Genomic DNA, 13,926 nt, shown 5'->3' on the forward strand with positions numbered 1-13,926 from the left:
GATAAACCGACTTTGATAAATCTTTTTAAATCGAGAGCTGGTGCGTGTCATATGGTCCCATTTAAATTTAATTGATATCTAACGAATACTTTCCGAGTCTAAGACTACTTGTCGATGGAACTAAAGGTGTTTTTTTCCGTTTGCAAGCAAACACAATTATTTTAGACTTATTGTTAATAACCAAATTTTTTAGCATCTATTTTGTAAAGGATATTTCATCTTTCTACAGAAGTATATTAATACTTGCTAGAAAGTTGCCTTTTATCGTCACTTTTTTTTCTCCTCTCTAAGAAAGTCCCATACATAATATTACTTGCAAACGATACTAAAAAAAATAAAAGACTATTTGCAATATTCTTAATTTAATCTTAAACCAATTACTTCTTGTAGTAGCTAGACATGAATATTCAACGACAATAGACGAAACTTTGTTACTGAATTTATCTAGTATAGAGGTCAATAGAGGTTCAAGGGTTTCATGAATCAAAAGATTGCTTTTATAATAATTGAAATAGAAGAATCAACCTCTAACAATACCTAAATAACTGAAATGTAAAATTATTTTTAATATTATTATAACGTGGCGTTGATTAACAAACAACGGTTTTGTTAAAATAACGAAACGTCCGCGCCGTATCCTTTTTGATAAATAATGTATTTCTATAATTTTCAGGATAATGACCGCGCTCTTTTAATGCGAATTTATGAATAAACGTGTACCTTTATCTCACTCGTCACCTACTATTAATTCGACACGCGAATTTGCAATGTAATGTCTTTTTCGCGTACCTTATATGTAAATATGTGTATTTATAAAAACAAAATTGAAGTTATATTAGTATGATGTACCGTTTACTAGCAATTAATATATGTATTTTTAATATTTATGTTGATAAACAGAATTAAATCAATAAAATCGCATCGTTTTGTTATTAGTCTTCGAAATGAAACACAAATAAAAAAGTATAATTAAAAAAAAGATCAATTTCTAATATATATATGTAAAACTTTTCGCCCATATATAACTTGACTTTAAAAATTAATATTTAATAAAACTATATTTCCACTAACCCTTCGTGGAGATGGATGGATCCTTTTCGTACATGGAGAAACAGGCCTATGCCCAACAGTGGGATATTGCCGGCTAAATGCCAATGCGTAAAACTACATTAATGACAAGAATCATCTACGTTTAAATAAAAATACTTCAACTTGATTGCAAATTTGAATAGGAATTATAACTATACGGGTACATATATAGGCAGTGTGTGAACTAATAGTAAGAATAAAACAAAGTTTTAATAAACATAATGTGTAATAAAATACGTAGTAAGTATAAATTCACCACGACGACAATTTTTCGAATACCAGAAAATTGGGCTAACCCTAGTTTTCGGTCTTCAAAATTGTTAAAGCTATTAAGTAGTTTGCCGCACATTGTGCGTCATAATTTGACCCAATTCTACTAGGGTGTGCAAAAATAAACGTATACACTATACACAACTAACGAAGTGTATACGCAAAGAAAAGTTTTGTTTATTAAAAATATTTTACACGAAGTTATTTTAAGCAGCAAGATTAGAATATTCTAGTCCTAAGTGCTACTTGTTTTTATCACAAAATAATAACATGCTTTATTAGAAGCTACGAAATAAAATAAAAAAATACTTCAAAAGGTAAAGGTCAAAATTCTTTCAGTCATATTTCAAAATATCAAATCAATTGTGACGCATTAATTGTAATCACCCAATTAATTAACATAACTATTGTTCCGCTACAATAAATCCAGCGTGACTGAAATAAAGCTTTGTAATTAAATATTATTATAATTACTTCATAATTTATGAGTAACATTTAAATAAACCAATATTTTATATATGAATAAATTTTATAGCCTAAATTTTTGTAAAGATGCAGACATTAGATTATTAAACTAAGTAAAAAGGATTTGCGCTTGGGCTTATTAGCAATTACAAAAATTTATGTATAAGACGTGACGCATGGAAACCCGTTCAATAATTTTCAAAAGTATATCTAATAACGTAACGCCTTTAGTCTATGTATAGAATGATTTTATCTGAAAAATGACTTAACACGGTCGACTGTTGTAATCTTCGATGAGATCATTTTAATTTTTTATGAAGTCTACATATCGTTGTACGTTGCAGATAAAGCCATCAAAAATATAACGGTATTTAAAAGATTAACCTTTATCACATATGTTTCTTTCTCACCTCCACTTCATTTTTCAGTTATTTATATTTGCAATTGTGAATTCAAAGATTATTTGCTTAAATAAAGCCTATCTGTAACTTCTTTTGAAAATAAATTTATCAGCAGCAAGTGAAACGGACTATTAGCCTTTTATTTGTAACACAACATCGTCACTACACATTTATTGCTTTCTCACTAATCTTGATATCTCTATCTCTATGAGATGTTTTATAGCCTATGAATATTATTATTTGCTTATGATATTCTTACTATAAATAAATTTGTGCAATGATAATTAAATAAGGTTTACGAGAGTCTTAATAAAAGGGTACCTTATATCAGACCTTTTATAATAATAATGCACATCTCCACAAAAATAATCATACAAACAAACTCTTCGGTAACGCGTGATCTTATTTTAAATTATCTCAGTATGTGTACATGTAAAGTATCTTTATTTATAATAATACATTTACTGTAAATAAGTATTTAAAAATAGACATATTAAAATTAAATAAAAAACTTTCCAACAATGACTTTAAAATATTTAGTTTCCATAAGAGTTGAAATTATATGTGTATAATGAAGTATATATGATCATGATCTTCAAATAAATACTTTAACTATAATATAGATTGTCCATTTCGTGTGAGATTCGTTTCATTCCCACTGGTGTAGTTATGCGTAAAAGGCATGGAAATCACATTGCGTGCTAAGAAAATTTCAGTTCAAATTCCACTAAGCAATATAATAAAACGTAGGATGTAATAATCTTTATAGGAGAATCGGGATTTTCCTTATAACGAGAATGTGGAAAAGATTAAACATTTTAATGTCTTTCGTATTGTGTAATACAGAATACAAACCAGATTTTTATTGTATTTACTGGTAATGTAGAAAAAAACAAAATTATAAATGAAAAATGTAACAAAAGCGGCGCCAAAGTAAATAATGAAAGCTTAATAATGGGTTAAAATAAAGTATATTATAAAAAGGTCAATTCATACTCACTCCAGTCAATACATTTTATAAGCACTCAAAAATTTATTTATTCTAATATTAAAATATTAAACACACCATTTTGACAACACCTTGTTAAAATTTAAATCATGTTAATGACAAAAATTATACAAAAAAAGTCTTACACTATCATTATCTTCTGTGACATCATGTTAACTTCATTTGTATCACTTCGCATCGCTTCTTTTTCTTATCCACTAACATATGACCTTAGGTCGTGAAGATGCTTTAATAAGATGGAAGAGTGTGCGTTTAGAACACCGAAGGTGTGATTTGAAATATGATTTTACACTGTGGTACAGGCTAATGTATTGTAATTTGTAATCACTACAAAATAATGTACCGATAATAACGATCAAATTCAAAGCATAAGCGATTTATAAATTTAATATGAACTCTGCATATGCTTTTTTAGAAGCTTTATAGAAAATAGTCGGAAATTTAAAAAAATGAATGGGTTCGGTTGATGACATCAATCACGTTAGAAATTCTAACTGAAGTTTCTGAATGTGTAAGGAGTTTGGAGTTTATCGCTAGATAATAATTGATAAAATAAAGTTAAATCATAAGTAAGTAATAGTAAGCCTAAATAATTATATTCCAATCAATTTTCTTCAACTATCAACTAAGAAGTAGTCTGACGTTTCCATAACAATGAATGAAGTTGTTTTGGCGGATTATGTCAGTTTTCGTACAATTATAAATTACCTTACGTTGTTGCACTAATTTGCTACTCATTTCTTTCGAGCATTCCTCTCTCCTGGAATTTTTTAAATAATAAAAAAAGACAATTTTTATCCCAATAGTATACATTTATTATAGCGCGTTGGCATACAAGGTATAAACGTAAGTTGTATTTTGAATGATTGTCTTTTCTAGTCACAGAATTTATACCAAAGTGAACCGATGAGAATAATCGATAATTTCTAATGTTTGAATTTTATCCATTAAAAAACGGCGTGAAGATTGTGGTATGAAAAAAATATGGGGAGTGAAATTATATGAAACAGTAACACTGAGACCTGCCCTGATAGTGACGTGTCCATATATATATATATATATATATATATATATATATATATATATATATATATATATGTCGCAGAGTATGAATACGGAACGTCAAGTGTTTGACTTGGGTGTATTCAGATAATGTCAGTTGTCAATTATTAGCTGTTAGAGTAGTGAGGTGATCGACGCGCCACCTAGCACATCGTTCGATAGTCACCTACCCTCATTTATTATATTACTCTAATTGTTCTTACGTGTATAAAACGAACGGTTTCACCTCGGCTAAGGCAGTCTTGGCTCTGGCTTGGCACGATACACTTGTTGTATCCTGCTAGTAGCTTAACCTAGACTCATTCAATAATTAATTTGTGCAATCGAATTAATTATTACCTATTACGATTAATTTGACTAGGCGAGGCGTATAACTCGAGCAGTGAAGGTGAGCGTTGATGCGCATCTAAGGAGTCCTCCTTAAACCTACACCTGGGTCGCAAGTCCTAGGCACTGCTCTGAGTTACTCCCTCTGCCACACGATGGACTCGGTACCCGCACGGTGAACCGTGAATCCATCGAATGCTAAGAAGTTAGTCTTCGCCTCCTTAACTAATAACTACCCGCCTTCCGTACTGCGTTACCTTTCTGTTAACTGATTCCTGTGTTATAATAATTTGGTGATATCATTAATTGTGTTTACTTGTGTCAACATTACCCACTTATGCCCACAGAAGACTGAGTGAGTACTCTGAGATCATGAGAAAGAGAAATATACCTTCAAGCCGAAAAGTATACCTTCTTCTTCTTTTCTGACATCAGAAGCGGGATCAGATCCAACCCCACTTTGAAAATTTAATTAATTTAGTTAGTTACAATGAACGAACAAATGTCTCTCTTCGCTTCCGGTATGGAAGCTATTATTCAGAAAATATGTGAAGTTATAGGCCTGCCCCCTGACAATACATCTGTTTTTAGCAAGTGTGCGAGTTAGTTGCAATATTTTGTGGTGATTGGTGGGTACATCGATATGTTAGTTCTTTTCGGTCGTTCTGTTGTATTCTTATCGGTGTGTAAGTGGTTTTTGTTCAGTGTTCGATTACGTTATTCGATTTACCGGTTATTTGTTGAATTTAGTTTTGTTTTAATACGTGATACGTAGGTAATTGTGTAGCGATTGATTTTGCGATTCTGTTTTTGTTTCGATTCAGTTACAATGTCAGATTGTGAGCGTGATCGTAGTATCGAGCCCCCGCGGTAGTCGCAACCCCAGTCGTGAGTGTCGCCGCAATAGCCGTGGTTGTCACAACGGTCATGAGCGTCGTGATGAGTTTCAGCGTCGCGGCAATCCCGGCGGCGCTGTAGCAGAGCGACGCGTGGATGTCTGTACAGTGGCAGGCGTTTGTGGAAAATTACAACAATCTTGTGAGTCGTACTATTTTTATTTTGATTCCAGTGCCGAATATTATCTTGTTAGACAAACTGTTGGCCGTAACTTCATAGGGCGATTATTCATTTACAGGCTGTAGGTTATGCTAATGAAGATTGTACTGAACAAGTCCTTTGTGACGTGTTGATTAGTGGTAGTCGTTTATCGATTCTACTTCATGTGATTGCCCGATGATTGTTTCAAATATGACGTAATCATTGGTCGAGAATCGCAAAATAAAAATCTGTTGCTACCTGTACTTACGAACCGGGACTCTTGTACAATCTTGACGATATCGACATAGGTATTCTGAGTAATGAATCTCTGCTGTCCTTGCTTAAGGAATTTGTTCACGCTTTTATTGATTGTTTACCCCACACGCGTGTCACATCTAGTGAACTAATAATTAGATTTCATGATGCGAATCATACTGTTTAGCGTACTGTTTAACGTCTTACAGGCTCAGTCCAGATGAAAGGTAGATAGTGCGTTCTAAGATTAGAGAGCTAATAGAAGCTAACATCATTTGCCCCAGTCGGTTTCTGTTTGTGAGTCCTATACTACTTGTGAGGAAATGAACTCTAACGCGGTGCCAGATAGGTTCTCTTTGCTTTTTATAGCAGAGTAAGTGGCTAGGAACATAGAAACGAGTGCGAGTTACGACAAATTTAGATTTACTAAAATTAAGGCTAAAATTTTAAAGTTTAACATTGGTGACTTGGTCTTAATTCAAAACGAAGAGGTAAATCAGACAAAATTAGAACGTACCTACAAATTTACTCACGATAGGTTAGGGAAAATACCAGTAGGTCATGTACCAGGCGAAATTGATGTAATTTAAGATCTTGTTGATAATGAAGCTTAAGAAACCTGAGTGAATGACTTTATCGACCGTAATGTGTTTGACCGTACCAGTAGTTATTTCGTAGTCGTAGTCCGTGGGTGTGCGATGTGCGTTTAACTCTGGCGGAGGTCGTGGTCTATGGAGACCGTTGTGAGAGAGTAATGTGTTTGCTCTTCGGCTAGAGAGCCGTGGTGTTAGAGGTATTCACTCGGAGATTTCTGAAAGCTTGGTTGTAACTTGTTGTGGAAGTAGAGTACGTCTATAGTTTTGGTTGTGATAACGTCGATGGTACATGGCTGTGGTATTTATGTGTAGTGATTAGTTATGACTGAGATTATTGTAAAGTTCTTCAAATATCTTAAGTTTAGAGCGTAGTTTGTCTACTTTCCCCTTTTACGTAGAGTTTGACTGAGTAGCATGAGCTGCTGTCGCTCGATTTAGGTGACAGTGGCGACTCTTGATTACGGTTATCGTCACTCGATGGAGGTGGCAAGGTTATCGTCACTCGCTGAGTGGCATGAGCTGCTGTCGCTCGAATTAAGTGACAGTGGCGACTCTTGATTACGGTTATCGTCACTCGATGGAGGTGGCAAGGTTATCGTCACTCGCTGAGTGGCATGAGCTACTGTCGCTCGATTTAGGTGACAGTTCGACTCTCAATTACGGTTATCGTCACTCTCTGAGTGGCATGAGTTACTGTTGCTCGATTTAGGTGACAGTAACGACTCTTTCAATTACGGTTATCGTCACTCTCTGAGTGGCATGAGTTACTGTCGCTCGATTTAGGTGACAGTAACGACTCTTTTAATTAAGGTTATCGTCACTCTCTGAGTGGCATGAGCTGCTGTCGCTCGATTTAGGTGACAGTGGCGACTTTCTTCTTAGTCGTTCACTCTTGACAGAGTGGTCATGGTTGACGACGATTCATTGGCTAAAGTAGCTCCCGCTATACGTCTCCACTTGATGCGGTTTTCGGCGTCTCGAGAACTCTGGACTATGGAGGTCTGTGTCGCAGCTTTGATAAGGTCTGTCCAGCGCGTAGGTGATCGACCGCGTGACCGCTTGCCTTCTACCTGCCCTTGGACAACGAGTCGCTCTATGGATTGTTCGTTTCGAACAATGTGTCTGAAATATTTCAGGATTCGAGTTTGCACAGTCGACGACAATCTCTGCTTGATTTTTAATTCCTGTAGGATCGAAATATTGGTCCTAAACGCTGTCCCAAGGGATCCGCAGCAGTCGCCGCCAGCACCACATCTCGAGTGCGTCGATTTTGCGTCGGTCTTTGAGTCTAACCGTCCACGTTTTCTGCGCCATAAAGAAATATCGGGAAGATTAAGCTTCTCATTAGGCGGACTTTCGTGGCTCTGGTGATATTACGGTTGCACCAGACTCTTTTTAACTTGCCAACGGCAGATCTTGTAATAGCACATCTCCTTCGAATCTCGTCTTCGCATCCTCCGGTGTTTGCAATAGTGAAACCAAGGTACACATAAGATTGGACAACCTCACAGTTGCCAATCATAGAGATGTCAGGATGGTTTAGTTCGGCTCGATCCACTATCATCATTTTGGTCTTATCTCTTTTGATCGTAAGTCCAAAGGAGAGGCTTGTTGTCTCTAGAAGTGTCAGCAGGTGTTCCATGTCCTCTTTTGTTTGAGTGAGAAGAGTAGTATCATCGGCATACCTCAAGTTAGATATTTTTCTACCTCCCACTGAAATCAGTCTGTAGCGACTTTATGTAGAACTAATAATGGAGTCCTGTTTATACCAATCGGGATTGGTTAATTTTGATTTAATGATAGTTTCGCGTATGGTTGTATGGTGTGTTATCAAAAGTGGTTGTACTATCACTTTATCCTTGATTAAGTGTGAATCAGGATAGGCCGAGATGAGACTTTGATACCGCAGTACCTTTTTCCCTTTTTACAGCATCACACGAGGACGTGTGACTTGTCAAGATGGCCGTGTCGCAGAGTATGAATACGGAACGTCAAGTGTTTGACTTGGGTGTATTCAGATAATGTCAGTTGTCAATTATTAGCTGTTAGAGTAGTGAGGTGATTGACGCGCCACCTAGCACATCGTTCGATAGTCACCTACCCTCATTTATTATATTACTCGAATTGTTCTGACGTGTATAAAACGAACGGTTTCACCTCGGCTAAGGCAGTCTTGGCTCTGGCTTGGCACGATACACTTGTTGTATCCTGCTAGTAGCTTAACCTAGACTCATTCAATAATTAATTTGTGCAATCGAATTAATTATTACCTATTACGATTAATTTGACTAGGCGAGGCGTATAACTCGAGCAGTGAAGGTGAGCGTTGATGCGCATCTAAGGAGGCCTCCTTAAACCTACACCTGGGTCGCAAGTCCTAGGCACTGCTCTGAGTTACTCCCTCTGCCACACGATGGACTCGGTACCCGCACGGTGAACCGTGAATCCATCGAATGCTAAGAAGTTAGTCTTCGCCTCCTTAACTAATAACTACCCGCCTTCCGTACTGCGTTACCTTTCTGTTAACTGATTCCTGTGTTATAATAATTTGGTGATATCATTAATTGTGTTTACTTGTGTCAACATTACCCACTTATGCCCACAGTAGACTGAGTGAGTACTCTGAGATCATGAGAAAGAGAAATATACCTTCAAGCCGAAAAGTATACCTTCTTCCTTCTTTTCTGACATATATATATATGACACGTATAGCAAAGACAATGAACTCTTAAAAAAGTATATAAGTTATGTACGAAACCCACATATTATTGCTTTATTATCCTCCTTTCAAACTTTCGTCATAACCATGCAATGGTGGAAAATAATGTTGTGATATTTAGAATATATTAAGATTGCAATTTTCATAAATCGAATCTGCCTTCTTCTGTTTATGGAGTAGAGGCAAAAAAAGCATAATAATTATATCCTCTAATCTATTACTAAAAGAAGTTGTATAACAAAAATATATTTGTTTTTTACTACACACTACTACTAAATATTTTTCTCTCTAGATAGTAGATAATATATAAACTCAAATAATTTAATAATATTGGTATTTCGCGGGTAGGTGCGAAAGTGTCAACACTCAATCTATAAGTGCTCTAAATTTATTTCAAATTTTTGAGTTTTTGTTCAAAAGTTTGTAAGTTTTTTTATGTGTGGCTTCTAAGTATACTGCATACTACCTGCCAGCTATTGAAATCCTGTTGAAAGACATATACATATACCGCAATCTACTTCATCACTTTGATTCCTAAAATCAACTCAGTACCGGACATGGAAACAGTGAAGGAATCTATTGCTGCTCTCTCGGATACGGTGAATACTAAATTAAATGATTTCCAGCGAGACCTAGATAAAGTTAGCTCTAACTCGCCACTAACAACAGCGTCACTGGTTGCAGAGTTTTCATCGTTCAAGTCTTTTATTTTTTCTGCCTTGAATGCACTACAACGCCAGGTTGATTTACTGGGCGGGGAGATTGACCGTCTTGAGACCAGGAGAAGGCGCAAGATGTTACTGCTGCATGGAGTGCCCGAGGAAAAAAACGAAAATACCTCCGCCATAGTAACAACCCTTGCTGCGGATCACCTAAATCTCGCCAATTTTTCAAGCAGCAGTATCAAGGATTCTTACCGCCTAGGCCGCGCTTTAGATAAAAAGCCTAGACCTATAGTGATTAAATTTACCGATACTGCTGTCCGCGATAGGGTTTGGTTCGCAAAAACGAAGCTTAAGGATACAGGATATACGCAATCCGAGTTTTTAACTAGGACCCGCCATAAGGTGTTCATGGAGGCGAGGCAACGTTTTGGCATTAGTAACTGCTGGACGCGCGAAGGCTGTATCCACATTATGACGACAGATGGTGAACGTCACAGGGTGGAGACGTTGTCAGACCTTAGGAGTATCTCGGACTCAACTACGCAGAAATCACCAACACCTAAGAAGAGTGAAGACCCCAAACCTGTTGAACGTAAGCAACTGGCGTTTTCGCGCACAAAGAGAACTGTAAAACATAAATAGTTTTCTATAGTAGTTTTATTAATATTCTTTTCTTTGTATGTGTATATATACGTATAGTCTTAATTTATTATATTCATTCACTTTTATTTCATGTTTACCGCTACCAGTACTTAACCTTGACACACCATTTTATGATAACTTTTCTTGTTTATATTTATATTTGTTATGTAGGGTAAATTTAACTTTATAATTACTAAGAAATTGTTAACTTTAAAGCCAATTAGTTTTATTGTATTCGCGTATATATTTATTTGGGATTGCCACTGACGATGTCTTAATACATATTGACATTGACGTGACAGTTCCATGGATGAGATTTTTGTTGTCAATGTTATGCGTTCGGAAATGTAATAGTTAAAACAAAGCTCTGTGCAAGTGTCGAGTTCTGTATTGATGTGATTATATTGTATTATTCCGTTTTAATTCATCTTTAAATTGATATATATGTAAAAAAAAATATTAGTTGGATTATCTATTCTTAAAAATATTGTTAACTTAAATTTTAATATCATTATTATAATTTCTATAGTCTGGTAGTGTATTTGTCTCTCACGTGTATATGTATATCACGTGTTTTGCTTCTATTGTTTTTCTTTTTTTTTGTTCTTCTAGTTTAATGATTTTTGTATATTCCTCTGCAGCTGGCGGGTGTATGGATGCCATTTTTTAGGGCTAATATAAATATACATATTATTATTGTATTATTACATAATTACATATTAATATATAATTATTTATATATTTATATTTTATAATAATTTCTATTATATTACTATTTTTTATACATACGCAAGTTTATGACTAGTGACAATGACGAAACATTTCATTCTTTTTCCTCCTCTGAATTGTGCAGCGATGACTTAAGCTTCCTTAGTATTCCTTCTCTTAGCGAAACTCTTGACTCTCAATTTCTTGATGTTCCAAAAAATTTAAATATCATCCATATTAATGCACAGAGTATTCCTGCTCACTATCCTGATATGTTGTCCTCTTTCCAAAATAATAATATTCATGCGATCTTGGTAAGTGAATCTTGGCTTAAGCCCTGCTTATCATCAGTTTCCTATTCCCTCCCAGGTTACGATTTAATCCGCAACGACCGCGTTGGGCGACCTGGAGGTGGCGTTGCCATCTACCTTCGCTCTCACATTTCCTACAAAATCGTTAGCCAATCTATTTCTCACGATGGGTTTGGCCCAGACCACCTATTCTTAGAAATCCACCTGTCTAGTACAAAGCTCCTTCTGGGTGTTTATTATAGCCCACCACCCGCTGTTGACTATTTTGAGTCCCTTGAAAATCTCTTAGAAGTACTTACACCACAGTATAGTCACACGGTAGTGATGGGTGATTTTAACACCTGCCTCCTCCAGCAAGACTACAGAGCTTCACGCCTACGCTCTCTTGTAAGCTCTGTAAGCATGCACATCCTTCCCTTGAACGCCACCCATACCCTACCCACATGCTATCCATCACTCCTTGATTTGATATTTGTCTCCTCTCCAGACTTTGTTGTTAAGCATGGACAGTGCCCGGCCGATGCATTCTCTTACCACGATCTCATTTTCCTCTCATATAAGATCAGACCACCAAAGGCAAAGTCGAGAATTCTTCTGCAGCGCAGTTTTGGGGGTATGGAGTTGAACCGCCTACGTGAGGACGCTGCTATGATTGACTGGTCAGCGTTATTTAGCTCTTCTGCAGTGGATGAAAAAATTGATATCTTTAACTCCCGCCTAATCCAACTATACGATGTACATGCTCCTGTTCGACCCGTGCGTATTAGACATCTGCCTGCTCCCTGGCTTACAACGGAAATTAAGTCGTTACAGCTTCTAAAGAACAAAGCAAAAGTCAGATATAAGGCTGACCCGAGCCCGTCGAACAAGGAGAAGTATAGAATATCTCGGAATCGCTGCAACAAGGCATGTAGGGATGCACAACGACGCCATATCCATACTTCTGTTTCAGAGGAAGCAGATTCTGCGAAAATTTGGAAATTCCTCAAATCACTAGGAGTTGGCAAAATCAAACAAAATATAGCTTCAAACTCATTTAACCTTAACCAACTTAATAAATATTTCACATCCTCTGTCAATATAGACTCTAGGACTAAATCTAACACTCTCAACCAACTTTCTGCTATACGAACTCCTTTACTGTCATCATCTTTTACTTTCTCTCAATTGTCTGTATGTGATGTCAAGAAGAGCATATTAGCCGTTAATTCAGATGCCGTAGGATCTGATTCTATTAGCCGTAATATGATCATCCCTATCTTAGATTCCCTTCTACCTGTTATAACTCATATCTTAAACGAATCCTTGTGTACCAATACCTTTCCTACCTGCTGGAAAGACGCTCAAATTATTCCTTTACCCAAGAAACCTAATTCCATCGCCTTTTCTGATCTTCGTCCAATATCAATCCTTCCTTTTTTGTCCAAAGTCTTAGAGCGTCTTGTCCATCAGCAGCTTTCACTGTTCCTGCACTCAAACAATCTCCTAAATCCTTATCAGTCCGGTTTCCGTAAAGGTCATAGTACGGCTACGGCTCTGGTCAAAATCACTGACGACATTCGATTAGCTATGGACGGACAGAATCTCACGGTATTGACCCTGCTAGACTTTAGCAATGCGTTTAATACTGTCGATTTTGATATTCTACTGGCTATCTTGTGTTCTCTTGGCATATCTCCATCGGCAATTGGCTGGTTTCATAGTTACTTGTGCGGACGGCGGCAGCGTCTGCGTGTCGAAAATTCATTTTCAGACTGGTTAAACGTAATTGCCGGCGTTCCACAAGGTGGCGTGTTGTCTCCTCTTCTTTTTTCGATCTTCATAAACTCTCTCGGTCCTCATATAACTTCTCCCTATCACCTGTATGCAGACGATCTCCAAATTTACTCTCATGCAAAATTAGTGGACTTACCGACCTCTATAATTGAGTTGAATAATGACTTGGACAACATTCATAGTTGGAGTAAATCATACGGTTTAAACGTCAATCCTTCTAAGTGTCAAGTCATTATCATCGGTAGTTCAAAACTAGTGTCTCGAATTGACTGGTCACTTATACCACCCGTCATTTTTAATAACACTGTTATTAATTACAGCGATAAAGTAAAAAACCTCGGTATGATTTTTGACAGTCACCTCTCGTGGACGCATCAACTGAGTGAGTTAAGTCGCAAATTATTCGCAGCTATCAGATCCCTCCGCCGGCTTCAATATTTTCTTCCTATGCCTACCAAAATTGCGTTAGCACAGTCACTCCTACTACCGATTCTTGACTATGCTGATATTTGTTACCTAGACCTTAAAGAGGAGCAGTTAAATAAGCTTGAGCGCCTCCAGAATCTCTGCATACGGTTCATATTTGGTCTTCG

This window comes from Melitaea cinxia, chromosome 13 (genome assembly GCF_905220565.1).
Source record: "Melitaea cinxia chromosome 13, ilMelCinx1.1, whole genome shotgun sequence".
Taxonomy (NCBI): Eukaryota; Metazoa; Arthropoda; class Insecta; order Lepidoptera; family Nymphalidae; genus Melitaea; species Melitaea cinxia.